This window comes from Orcinus orca, chromosome 2 (assembly GCF_937001465.1).
Source record: "Orcinus orca chromosome 2, mOrcOrc1.1, whole genome shotgun sequence".
NCBI classification, from domain to species: Eukaryota; Metazoa; Chordata; class Mammalia; order Artiodactyla; family Delphinidae; genus Orcinus; species Orcinus orca.
In genome coordinates, this window is record NC_064560.1 from 137,038,264 (window position 1) to 137,053,142 (window position 14,879).

The 14,879-nt window shown below is 38.4% G+C and overlaps 1 long non-coding RNA gene across 2 annotated transcripts in view; it reads right to left on the reverse strand.

Annotated features, from left to right (window-relative positions):
* Positions 1–14,879, reverse strand: part of LOC117198738 (uncharacterized) — a 251,853-nt gene that overhangs the window by 191,423 nt on the left and 45,551 nt on the right. For both annotated transcript variants that reach the window (XR_007475280.1, XR_004479968.2), the window contains exon 2: positions 9,242–9,307. This is a non-coding gene — a long non-coding RNA (uncharacterized LOC117198738). The remainder of the gene's footprint in view (positions 1–9,241; positions 9,308–14,879) is intronic.

A 14,879-nucleotide genomic window follows, 5' to 3' on the forward strand; every position in this document is an offset into this window, starting at 1 on the left:
AAAGAACAAGACTGGTGGCATGACACTTCCTGGTATCAAACTGTATTACAAAACTATAGTAATCAATACAGTATGATACTGGCATAAAAACAGAAACATGGATCAATGGATCAGAACTGAGATCCCAGAAATCCACACATATATGATCAATTAATTTACAACAAAGGAGCCAAGAATATACAATGGGGAAAGGATAGTGTCTTCAATAAATGGTGTTGGGAAAACTAGACAGCCACATAAAAAAAAAGAAGGAAAGAAAGAAAGAAGGGAAGAAAGAAAGAAACTGAACCCCTATCTTACACCATACACAAAAATTAACTCAAAATGGATTGAAGACTTGAATGTAAGACCTAAACCATATAACTCCTAGAAGAAAACATAGGTGGTAAGCCCCTTGACAACTGTCTTGGTGACGACTTTTGAGATTTGATACCAAAAGCAAAGGCAAGAAAAGCAAAAATAAATAAATGGGACTACATCAACTATAACGCTTCTACACAGTAAGGGAAACCATCAATAAGATGTAAAGGCAACCTACAAAATGGGAGAAAATTTGCAAATCATCTATCTAATATCCAAAATATATAAAGAACTCATAAAACTAAAAAAGAAAAAAATCCAATTAAAAGATGGACAGAGGATTTGAATAGACGTTTCTCCAAAGAAAACATACAGATGGCCAACAGAGACATGAGAAAGTGCACCACATCACTTACCATCAGGAAAATGCAAATCAAAACCACAATGAGATATCACCTCACAACTTTTAGAATGTCTGTCATCAAAAAGATGAGAGATAAGTGTTGGCGAGGATATGGAGAAAAGAGAACCCTTGTGCATTGTTGGTAGAAACGTAAATTGATGCAACCACTATGGAAAACAATATGGACGCTCCTCAAAAAATTAAAAATAGAACTACCATATGATCCAGCAATTCCACTTCTGGCTATTTATCTGAAGTAAATGAAAACATCATCTCAAAAAGATATCTGCACCTCCATATTCATTGCAGTATTGTTTACATTAGCCAAGACATGGAAACAATCTAAGTGTCCATCAATGGATAAAGAAAATGTAGTGTATATAGAGAGAGGATTATTATTCAGCCATAAGACAGAAAGAAATTCTTCCATTTGTGACAACCTGGACTTTGAGAGCATTATGCTAAGTTAAACAGGTCAGACAGAGAAAGACAAATACCATATGATCTCACTTATATGTGGAATCTAAAAAAAATGAACTCATAAAAACATAGAACAGATTGGTTGCTGCCAGAGGACGGGGTGGGGTGGGGTGTGGGAAACAGTGAAGGTGGTCAAAAGGTACAAACTTCTAGATATAATATAAAGTGCTGGGGATGTAATACAGCATAATGACTGGACTTAATACTATATTGTATAAGTGAAAGTTGCTGACTAGATCTTAAAATTCTCATCACAAGAAAAAAAATTGTAACTGTGAGGTGATGGATGTTAATTAAACTCAGTGTGGTGATCATTTCACAATATATACATACATCAAATTATGTCATACACCTCAAATTAATACAATATTATATGTCAATTACATCTCAATAAAATGGGCAGAAAAAAAGACTATGGGAACTTAATCACCACAAAAGAATACCAAGTATTGGACTAAGAGTCAGGAAACAGAGAAATTGACAAAAGGTCTCTAACTATGTGACCTGCTGGTCACTTCACCTATCTGCAGTCCAATTGTTTTAACTCTAGAGTGACTTAAGTTTGGGTCAGATGACTTCTGAGAACCATAGAGGAGAAGTTCTCTTTTTTTTTACATCTTTATTGGAGTATAATTGCTTTACAATGTTGTGTTACTTTCTGCTGTATAACAAAGTGAATCAGCTATATGTATACATATATCCCTGTATCCCCTCCCTCTTGAGCCTCCCTCCCACCCTCCCTATCCCACCCCTCTATGTGGTCACAAAGCACCAAGCTGATCTCCCTGTGCTATGCAGCTGTTTCCCACTAGCTATCTATTTTACATTTGGTAGTGTATATATGTTGATGCTACTCTCACACTTCATCCCAGCTTCCCCTCCCCCCCGCCCCCTCATGTCCTCATCAGAACCTTTTTTTTTTTAGATTCCACATATATGGGTTAGCACATGGTATTTGTTTTTCTCTTTCTGACTTACTTCACTCTGTATGACAGACACTAGGTCCATCCACCTCACTACAAATAACTCAATTTCATTCTTTTTTTTTTTAATTTTATTTATTCATTTTTGGCTGTGTTGGGTCTTCGTTTCTGTGCGTGGGCTTTCTCTAGTTGCAGCAAGTGGGGGCCACTCTTATTCGTGGTGCGCGGGCCTCTCACTATCTCAGCCTCTCTTGTTGCAGAGCACAAGCTCCAGATACGCAGGCTCAGTAGTTGTGGCTCACAGGCCTAGTTGCTCCGCGGCATGTGGGATCTCCCCAGACCAGGGTTCAAGCCCGTGTCCGCTGCATTGGCAGGCAGATTCTCAACCACTGCACCACCAGGGAAGCCCCAATTTCATTCCTTTTTATGGCTGAGTAATATTCCATTGTATATATGTGCTACATCTTCTTTATCCACTCATCTGTCGATGGACATTTAGGTGGCTTCCATGTCCTGGCTATTGTAAATAGTGCTGCAATGAGTACTGTGGTACGTGTCTCTTTTTGAATTATGGTTTTCTCAGGGTATATGCCCAGTAGTGGGGTTGCTGGGTCATATGGTAGTTGATTTTTAGCTTTTTAAGGAACCTCCATACTATTCTCCACAGTGGTTGTATCAATTTACATTCCCACCAACAGTGCAAGAGGGTTCCCTTTTCTCTACACCCTCTCCAGCATTTATTGTTTGTAGATTTTTTGATGCTGGCCATTCTGACTGGTATGAGGTGATACCTCATTGTAGTTTTGATTTGCATTTCTCTAATAATTAGTGATGTTGAGCATTCTTTCATGTGACTGTTGGCAATCTGTATATCTTCTTTAGAAAAATGTCTATTTAGGTCTTCTGCCCATTTTTTTTTTTTCTGCCCATCTTTGGATTGGGTTGTTTGTTTTTTGGATATTGAGCTGCATGAGCTGCTTATATATTTTGGAGATTAATCCTCTGTCAGTTGCTTGATTTGCAAATATTTTCTCCCATTCTGAGGGTTGTCTTTTCATCTTGTTTATGGTTTCCTTTGCGGTGCAAAAGCTTTTAAGTTTCATTAAGTTTCATTTGTTTATTTTTGTTTTTATTTCCATTACTCTAGGAGGTGGGTCAAAAAGGATCTTGCTGTGATTTATATCATAAAGTGTTCTGCCTATGTTTTCCTCTAAGAGTTTATAGTGTCTGGCCTTACATTTAGGTCTTTAATCCATTTTGAGTTTATTTTTGTGTATGGTGTTAGGGAGGGTTCTAATTTCATTCCTTTACATGTAGCTGTCCAGTTTTCCCAGCACGACTTACTGAAGAGGCTGTCTTTTCTCCATTGTATATTCTTGCCTCCTTTGTCAAAGACAAGGTGACCATATGTGCGTGGGTTTATCTCTGGGCTTTCTATCCTGTTCCATTGATCTGTATTTCTGTTTTTGTGCCAGTACCATACTGTCTTGATTACCTTAGCTTTGTAGAATAGTCTGAAGTCAGGGAGCCTGATTCCTCCAGCTCCGTTTTTCATTCTCAAGATTGCGTTGGCTATTTGGGGTCTTTTGTGTTTCCATACAAATTGTAAAATTTTTTGTTCTAGTTCTGTGAAAAATGCCATTCATAGTTTGATAGGGATTGCACTGAATCTGTAGATTGCTTTGGGTAGTATAGTCATTTTCATAATGTTGATTCTTTCAATCCAAGAACATGGTATATCTCTCCATCTGTTTGTATCTTCTTTGATTTCTTTTGTCAGTATCTTATAGTTTTCTGCAAACAGGTCTTTTTTGTCTCCTTAGGTAGGTTTATTCCTAGGTATTTTATTCTTTTTGTTGCAATGGTAAATGGGAGTGTTTCCTAAATTTCTCTTTCTGATTTTTTGTTGTTAGTGTATAGGAATGCAAGAGATTCTGTGCATTAATTTTGTATCCTGCTACTTTACCAAATTCATTGATTAGCTCTAGTAGTTTTCTGGTGGCATCTTTAGGATTCTCTATGTATAGTATCATGTCAACTGCAAACAGTGACAGTTTTACTTCTTTTCTGATTTGGATTCCTTTTCTTTCTTTTTCTTCTCTGATTGCTGTGTCTAGAACTTCTACAACTATGTTGAATAATAGTGGTGAGAGTGGGCACCCTTGTCTTCTTCCTGATCTTAGATGAAATGATTTCAGTTTTTCACCATTGAGAATGATGTTGGCTGTGGGTTTGTCCTATATTATTATATTGGGGTAGGTTCCCTCTATGCCCACTTTCTGGAGAGTTTTTATCATAAAGCGGTGTTGAATTTTGTTGAAAGATTTTTCTGCATCTATTGAGATGATCATATTGTTTTATTCTTCAATTTGTTAATATGATGTATCACATTGATTGATTGATTTGCATATATTGAAGAATCCTTGCATTCCTGGGATAAACCCCTCTTGATCATGGTATATGATCCTTTTAATGTGCTGTTGGATTCTGTCTGCTAGTATTTTGTTGAGGCTTTCTGCATCTGTGTTCATCAGTGATATTGGCCTATAGTTTTTTTAGTGACATCTTTGTCTGGTTTTGGTATCAGAGTGATGGTGGCCTCATAGAATGAGTTTGGGAGTGTTCCTCCCTCTGCCATATTTTGGAAAAGTTTGAGAAGGATAGGTGTTAGCTCTTCTCTAAATGTTTGATAGAATTCACCTGTGAAGCCATCTGGCCCTGCACTTTTGTTTGTTGGAAGAGTTTTAATCACAGTCTCAATTTCAGTGCTTGTTATTGGTCTACTCATATTTTCTATTTCTCCCTGGTTCAGTCTTGGAAGGTTGTACTTTTCTAAGAATTTGTCCATTTCTTCCAGGTTGTCCATTTTATTGACATATAGCTGCTTGTAGCAGTCTCTCATGATTCTTTGTATTTCTACAGTGCCAGTTGTTACTTCTCCTTTTTTATTTCTAATTCTGTTGATTTGAGTCTTCTCCCTTTTTTTCCTGATGAGTCTGGCTAATGGTTTACCGATTTTGTTTGTCTGAGGGGAAGTTCTCTTATCTGACCTCCACCTAGCTGACCATCTATTGATACATTCACTGATATGCTCTACTTCTGATCACAAATCCCCAGAGCATACTGCATTCTCACTACTGTTGGATTACTCTTAGGCTATGAATGACAATTTCCTGTTTACCAAGAGTCAGTTTATATAGACCTATTGTGCTTGTTATTGTAACAATGTATTTTGTTTAATTTTATATAAATATCCCTATTTGAGAACAAAAATAATTGTTTCTATGAGAATCAGGATTAGTGTTTTATAGAGATGATTTCATAAAGGAGAATCACATTAAAAATTTGATATTGATGTCTATAAAACATTGAGGGGAAAAGAAGAATTCTACATGGATTCTGCTCTCAGATTATGTCAGTCATCTTTAAATTTGCACCTCTCTTTACATAAACTAAAATTTGGACAATGGACATGATGCATCTTGGATGTCATTTATGTAAGAAACATGATGCAGGACTCTAATTGGTACACTTGCACTAAAAAAAAAAGCCTAGAATTTATAAATTTAATATGAAATGTTATAGGTACATACATGCAATGGATTTTCTATACTTTTTTAAAAAACAAATTCCCTGCCTCATGCAACTTTTTGATTAAACTGTCAGTCTTGATTTTGTTAGGTAACAAGGCCTCTGAAATTTTGTAACTGGAATTACGTTTATGCGAAATACTGTTCACTGAGTAGGTTTGTTAAGGCACCCAGCTTCAATAAAATCTCCTCTCAGCATTCTGAAATGGCTTAAATGTTGATTCTTCAATCCTTGTTTCTGTGCTTTTTATCACATCATCTGGCTTTTCTAAAGAACAGGTCAATTGGAGACAAGCAAGACCACCACGGGGACAAGCATTTGCAGTGCTGGAGCAAGTGAACAGGAGAGCAAGTTCACCTTTGGGTTCTCTGAAAATATCCATGCCCTGCGCTAGCCCCACTCTTTCACACAGTAACCTTTTGCTTCTACTGTAGCCTCAGTACCATTAGGCCGGACAGGAAATTTAGTAGAGAGAGCATTATACTTCAAATGAGGAGACACAGGTCCTCAACATAAAAATGACCTTTACAAGACACTGTCTCGGTTTCCCTATGTTATTCTTCTTGTTCCAAAATAAAGACGTAAAGATAAATGAGGTCCAAAAAATTTTATATAAATTTTCTTCAGAGTATTTAAAATTTTATCTGGTCTTAACACATTTTAATACAGATGAATTAATCAAATATCGAACTGTGTTCGGTATAGGAGTAGAGAGGGATAGAGAGAGATGGAAGACAGAAGTAGAATCAGAGAGAAGGCCGGCTCACTCTTGTCAATGTCCAGGGGCAATCAGACTGAAAAATACGGACTCACACTAACTAAAATGTACAGTTGACCTGAGGAAAGTAGCAGGCTGGCACTACATTAATTTAAAGTGAGAAATAGAAATGTCACACAGATTGGAATTATTCAGGTTGGCATGACAATCTCCTTTTCTCCCTGTAGTCAGGGAAAACCAAATGGTAATCAGAAGCCACTCATTACCATGAGAAATCACTGTGGAAGACTCAAATATTTAAAATCTGTATATTTTCTGCTTTCTCTCTCTACACGAGCAGACCTTCACTAGAACCAGAAAACTGCTGTGAGGACACGGAAACAGAAAAGGGGGAGTCAGATGAAGCTCATGTTTTAACATCAGGCTCACAATAGGGACACTCTTGCTTTGGGGACTGGAATTTCTGGAAGTCTGACGGTAAATTCTCCCACTCCCAGGGACAAAACTGTTATCGGGTAAAAGAAAAGGGACCCTTGGTGATTCTCTTTTTCCTATGCTTCCCATACAGACCAAGCCCTCTTCTTTAGACACATTATTTCTTTAAATAAGTGCCTATTAGGTTACAGTCTTGCAAGCCAGGAGGCCAGGCTTCTTCTTCTAAGTGACTTTTTACATCTTTCCTTGGCTCCATCAGCATTGACCTTGCCGTGTAACTACTTCCCTCACTTCTTAGTTGTAGGAGAGGTACTCCAGCCCCCAAGAACCAACCATCTTGACATCATGTTGTGGAGGACACATGCCCGACTGAAATATAGGTTCAAAATCGATTTCTGGTTTGACTTTGATGTTCTGGATCTTTACTAATTGTGTCAGTTTCCCTTCTAGATGAACAAATCTTTTTGAAACAAACAAAATTCCTGAAGGTTATCTAACAAAAACATGGTTTTCCCATTCATCAGAAATTGCTGTTTTGTCATTGCATTTTGTTCCCATTTTCAAATAGGCATTGTTCAATATGCATGTGTAAATATGCATAAATTTTAATAACTTACATTATAGGCCTACAGGTTCTTATACAACCTCACTGAAACTCAGGCCTTGCTATCTCCTCCTCATATTCAAGCTTCTTAAAATGGAATTCTATTCAAACCAACTAATAGTGAACCATGTAGAATCACTGAAAAATTACTTGGTGTCATGTTAACATGGCAGACTGAATTTTTGTCCCTTGACACCTAACAGAATAAGAAAAAAAATAATAACAGATAAGGCAAAAATATTTCATGACAGCAGCCAAATACAAAAAGGGTCATAATCTGTTAATAAGTTTCAACATGAGACATTTTGGAGCAAAGAGAAGAGGCTCAACACAAATCCATTTCTGAACAATCCCTCATCCTTTCCCCCAAGAATTTAAACTGTTGATTTTAACAAAATATCGAGCATTCTCACTAATACACACAGACCTGGAGAGTAGCAAGCAGAGTTGTTAACAGTAACTCTCTCCTCTCCTGACAGGAACCATTGCCAGGAGAAATGTATGAAATGGAGAAAATGAATGACAGGGCAGACCTGAGCCAAAGTGAGTGCCCCAGGGCAATAGGCACTACTGAGAAGATGTTCAATACACCTTGAATGATATGCAGTGAAGCTGTAGAAAACATATGAAAAGAATCTCGGGAAGGCGCCCAGATAGTGTAACAAAGACAGCTTAACTCTGAGATGAGCTCTCTCCTTTCACCCACTCCCACTTAAGCCCAAGATCCTGACATTTTCTCACATTATGAATAAGTAGAAACTCAGTCTCATACTATAATTTGGAGGAAAAGCAAATTGGTTTGAGATATTGTGGGAATAAAGTTAAAAAGTCATCCAAACTATATCAGAGCAAACAGAAAATCTAGACAAAATTCCTTGAACATGAGCAAGATATAAATCAAGCAAACAAAAATAAGCCAGTATGGAAACTATGTGCACAAATACAGCAAAACAAACCAAAAACAAGTGCATTGCACCCTAGAACAACGAAATAAGAATTTTTTAAAATCAAGAATTCAAGGACAGGACTTCCCTGGTGGCACAGTGGTTAAGAATCCGCCTGCCAATGCAGGGGACACGGGTTCGAGCCCGGTCCGGGAAGATCCCACATGCCACAGAGCAGCTAAGCCTGTGTGCCACGACTACTGAGCCTGCGCTCTAGAGCCCGTGAGCCACAACTACTGAGCCCACGTGCCATAACTACTGAAGCTTGCGCACCTAGAGCCCATGCTCCACAGCAAGAGAAGCCACCACAATGAAAAGCACACACACTGCAACGAAGAGTACCCCACAACTAGAGAAAGCCCGTGCACAGCAACGAAGACCCAACGCAGCCAAAACTAAGTAAATAAACAAATTCTAAAAAAAAGAATTCAAGGACAAAATAATAACAGTTGGGGTGAAAAAGTAAATTAGAAAAACTAATTGAGAGCTGAAGCAACATTATAATAAAATGAATATAAAAATTAGAAAAATCCAGGAATAGATTAAGTACTTCTGAAAATTCATTACTAACACATAGGAATGACTAGAGATAAATACACTAAATGCAGAGGAAAAGACAAATGTAAAGAAATCAATGTGAAGCTAATAGATATCGAAGACATAAAAAGACCTTTCAATATAGGATAATCAGGATTCTTGAAGTATATCCCTCCTCCCCCAGTGAAACAGAAGACATGTTCAAAGATATAAGAGCATTCTCCTGAAATGAAAAACTAAAGCTACACATTAAGTTCTGGGAATATGTGAAATAACAAGTTCAAAATTGAGACAAATTCTACTTACATTATTGAACTCCAAAGATTAAAATGAAAGAATTATTCAGCATCCAGATAGCCAAATCAAAATCACCTAAAGAAGAAAGGAAAAAAATATCAGTTGGTTTCAAACATCGGTGCCAGAGAACATTGAAGAAATATCTACAACATTCTAATGGAAAGAAACTGTGACTCAGATACGTCCAGCCAGTACTTCATCTGGGTACAATGGGAAGACAATGGGACACATGAAACACACAAGCAGCTTCTTAAAAAAACTTTATGATCATGAAATCCAACCAATTAAGAGATGCAGCAAAATAATTAATTCAAGAATAAAGAAGTCATGTTAAGAAGGTCAAATGGTAAACACTGAATCCGTTTGAACATTGATTCAATACTACTATAGAAATTATGAATACTGAAGATAATGTGAATGTTGTAAACCTGTACAATAAAAAAATATAACTAACAAAAATTGAGAGGTATAGGAGAAGAGATGAAGAGAGGATGAGAGTAACAAGGTCCTTGTCTTTCAAAGGTAGATACTGTCTACAATGGAACCCTAGTTTAAAAACTATGACTCCACACAACTGAATGTTTGCCTTAATTATTTTTAAGCATTAGAAAATAGTATCTTTCAGAAAACAGTATCTCTTAGAAAACAGTATCTCTTATGGAAACAATCTAAGTGTCCATCAACAGATGAATGGATAAAGAAAATGTGGTATATAAATATACATATACACACACACACACACACTCACACACACACACTCACACACACACAATGGAATACTACTCAGCCATTAAAAAGATAGAACCTTGCCATTAGCAACAACATGGATGGACCTTGAGGATATTATGCTAGGTGAAATAAATCAGACAAATACCATACGATTTCACTTATATGTAGAATATAAAAATATAAATAAATGAGCAAACCAAACCAAACCAAACCAAAGCAAACACATACATACAGACAACAGATTACTGGTTACCAGAGGGGAAGAGGGGTGGGGGAAGGTGAAATGGCTAAAGGGGGTCAACTGTATGGTGAGAGATGGAAACTAAACTTTTGGTGATGAGCATGTTGTAGTGTATACAGAAGTAGAAACATAATGTTGTACACATGAAACTTACATAATGTTATAAATCAGTGTTACCTCAATTTTAAAAAATGAAATGGTATCTCTTATGGTAGAAAAAAATAATTATTCAAAATTCAGCATTCTTTAGTTTTACTCGTGTATTTTTTTTCTATTAAACTCAGTAAACTTGAACTAAGTATTTATTTAAAAGAGTATATACTATGATTCCAGTTTTTAAAGTTTCTTTTTTTAACATTTTCTGGAAATTTTCAAACAACCCCAAAAGTAAACCATCATATACCTATTATATAACTTCAGAATTATTAACATTTTTACCTGTTTTCTCTCATACACATATACACACACACAAATATTTGCAGTTAATCTACTAAGAATAGTAACATCTAGAGAGTAGAATTTGGGGTGATTTAAATTTTACCCTTATATTTTCTGCATTGTTGAATTATTTATAATAAGCCTATAATATTTTAAGAAATAGAAATATCCTTTCCTCCCTCCTAGCCACCCCCCACCCCTTGCCTTTCCAAAATAACTGGAAACAAATAAACCAACCATTAACAGTGATTGCTTTGGAGTGGTGAAAATGTAGCTAATTATTTTTATCTTTTCTATATATATATTTTTTTTAATTAGAATTCAAATTTATTTTTTTTAACATTTGACAGTCTCTTTTTTATTTTTCAAACAGAAAGTCACAAAAATTATAATCATCATCCCCATCAGTTCACTCAGTCCCATGTAATTAATTTTTTTTTCATCTTGATCTTTTGTTAGCACTTTTATGAATTCATCAGTTTTCCATTAGAGTTCTGAAAATGCTTATTCATTCAGTTCAGCAGTATAGTCAGTTACCAGATCTTTTCTATATTTTTTTATTTCCAAAATCAGGAAGACTGTTGGAGAGAACAATGAGAAGCTATACTATACAAATTAACAGATTCCCATTAGACATTATTGTCCTCCCCTCAAATCCTTTTCATTCTCACTACAAAGCCTCAGAGTTAGAATGTCCCCACTCTGGGTTAGAATGTTCCCCCTTTCTGTTTTAAACTGTGTGCAAGATAAGAGCTGTTATTCAAGCTTCGTAACAACCCTCAAAGGTTGATATTCTTGTGATTACAACTTTATAGATGAGGAAACCAAAGCATAAAGAAATTAAGTAATTTGTCCAAGGTCAGCCACTAGTAACTGCTGGAGCTGGGCTTCAGACTCAGGTGGGAGAAAGTGATTCATGAGGTCCAGATTCTCCTTGTCTGTTTCTTCTTGCTGGAGAAAAGGAGGCCTAAGGCTTGTTTCCCCACTGGAGTGAGTTTATCAGAGTTCTTTTCAGAAGGCCAGGCCCCACAGAAAATTCTTTCATCAGCTGCTAAGAAGATATTTTTCTCCCACGGTAACATTCCTCTTGGGGTAATCTCAGTGGCCCTAGCAATCTGTAGTCATTATTTAGTGACTAGATATATTGCTTACTGGACTGAAAAAAATTCAGTAAATGCCATAGCCTCTTGGCCATGAATTGTAGCTAAGAAAATACTAACTCTCCTTTATTATCAGGTTGGCCAAATAGTTCGTTCGGGTTTTTAGTACGATCTTATGGAAAAACCCGAGCAAACTTTTTGGCCAACCCAATATTTCTTAGGCTCACAATCCAATATTAAAGCGTTAAAAGTACTTTTTTTTTTGGCCACACTGCACAGCTTGTGGGATCTTATTTCCCCAATCAGGAATTGAACCTGGGCCCTTGGCAGTGAAAGCATACAGTCGTAACCACTGGACCGCAAGGGACCGCAAGGTTTTAGAAAAGAGCCCTTTTCTAAAACCATGTGTATCTCACAATGGAGAAAGCATTCTTGCCTTCTGACAACTGCAATATCATCGTCCTCCTTTTATAAATAATGTAGGGACTTCCCTGTGGCGCAGTGGTTAAGAATCTGCCTGCCAATGCGGGGGACAGGAGTTCGAGCCCTGGTCCGGAAAGATCCCACATGCCGCGGAACAACTAAGCCTGTGCACCACAATTACTGAGCCTGCGTTCTGGAGCCCACGAGCCACAACTACTGAGCCCACGTGCCACAACTACTGAGCCCATGCTCTAGAGCCCGCGAGCCACAACTACTGAGCTCATGTGCTGCAACTACTGAAGCTTGTGTGCCTAGAGCCTGTGCTCCGCAACAAGAGAAGCCACCACGATGAGAAGCCCACGCACCGCGATGAAGAGTAGCTCCCCCTCGCTCCAACTAGAGAAAGCCGCATGCAGCAACGAAGACCCAACGCAGCCAAAAATAAATTAATTAATTTAAATAAATAAATAAATAATGTGTTAAGGTACAAAGGTTAAGGAATTTGTCCAAGGCAGGAAAAGTGAGGAGCAGATATAAGAACGACAACAGTCTTCAGGCTTAGTATCAAACAAAGAAAATCACGTTCACGTTTGATTATAAAACTCTTCCCAGGATCAGGCCCTGTACCCCTCCCTCGGCGTTCTGGGAGCCGCACAGGGAGACATTCTCAGCACGTGATTTGGAGTCTGACTTGGGTTTTAATCCCAGCTGTTCCTAGCTTAGTTGCTTAACTTCTCAAAGCCTCAGTTTCCTCCTCTGTAAAACCGGAGAAAGCAAAGGTCTTATTCACTGGTTGTTGGGAACATCGAGAAAGATAAAGCATGTAAGGCATTTCTCAAGTTCCCAGCAAATACGTTCCCAATAAATGTCAATTACAGCCCATGTCAAAGTAAAAGATATTCAACACCTCTCAACCCTGATTTTCTCCTCCAGTCTTTCCTTGTTCAAAGAACCCTCATATATTTCATGTGCTGCGCTGCCTACATGTGAGCATCAGGCTGCTTATAGGATGAGATCCACACACGTCATCGGCTGGAAGAGGTACCGCCTTCGCCTCTGTTTTGATTTGGATTTTACCAAACAGAGCAGTCTCTCCAGACTTGCAGAACAGAACCTACATACACACCACACTGGCTCTATGAAGGTTCTTTAAAAGAAGGTTCTATAAAAGACCTTTCTTTTATATTGAAAATGGGACCCAAGAAAACTCAGAAGATGTAAGACTTAAACAAGCTGAGCCTGCACGGCCATTCCTTCTCAGAGCACAGCTTCCCACCCAGCGCACCATCAACAGTCACAGGATGCCCGACATTCATCCTTGGGGCTGATGGCTGCCAGCCCAGAATGTCAGTTTCGTCCCAGGATATCATAAATATCACCGTTATCTATTACTACTTTGACACGTAAAGGGCTGGGAAACAACAGAGAGCTCAGTACTACTTATCCTAGGGTTAAGAACTATCAACTATGATTTAGAATCCTAGTTGCTAACCCTTCAATTAAAATTCCTTGACCATAAACCATCCCAGTCATGGAGTGTTTGCCTCTCCCACTCGGGAATCTATTGAGTAATATTTGCTGCTCCCAAGGACTGCGGCAGTAACCGAGAAGTGGGGATCCTAATTAGACATCCGGTATAATTGAGCTTCTCCCACAAAGGATACTTTGATACGTAACTGCGACTCCGACTTATCTGACAATCCAGAGCTACACCCCGATCAGCTGCCTCCACAAACCGGCAGATATGGCCAGAAGCCACCACATTTTGAAAACACAGCTTAACGAAAAGCCGCTTTTCCATCAGATCCACACCATTTGAATAGAAAAACAAAATACTTTGTCGCTTCCAATAAGTACAGAGAGCCTGACAAAGTAATGACTTTTTTTCTCCCCCGGCATGAATCTCAAATATAATAACGTCTAAATACGATGTTTATCGTTTGACATTCTGTTATGGAGTAAAAGCTGAATTCTTGGACTATGCACTTTGGGTTTGTCTCTCAGTCACTGACTCGGAAATAAAGATGAGTGGGATATGCTGAATGAACCGGACTCCTGCATGAAATGGTTTATGACAGATGACGATATATGGTGAGAATACAAAACCCTGATGATAATAGGTTTATTTATCGATTGCGAATAAAATTCATGAAGCGTGAAGCTGAAAACTGCACTGGAGGGAATTGGACAGGGAGGCCATCAGGCAGCGTGCACATGACACGGAAACGGAGCGAAGAGCTGCCTGATGGAGGCCAGGGTGGCCGTGGAGACGGGGCTGGGGTGGAATCTGGATGCAGCTGCTGACCTGCTCGAGTCCTTGGGCAGAAGACTCGGTCCTCTTTCTGCCTCTGCCTCCTCAATGGCACATTAGGCCTGTGGGACGCAGGGTGGAAAGAAAGGCCCAGGAACTCAGGAGGCTGGGGTTCCAGAACCAGCTCTGCTGCTAGCAAGCTGTGCGACCTTGGGCAAGAGTTTGAGTCCCCAATGGCCTCCATTTTCCTTCTCTGTAAAACAGGATTTATTCATCGAACAAATATCCCAGGGCACAGTGTTGAGCCTGATAATGCCAAAATGAGTACAGTGAGGCTGCCATATTTACTGGAAGTCCGGCACTGTAAACAGCTCCAGTAGAGACCGGTCCAGTGCAATGAAATACACAGCCAAGTCAGCACTGTGTCTTGGCATCCCCAGCCTTTATGAGTCTAAATTCTATACT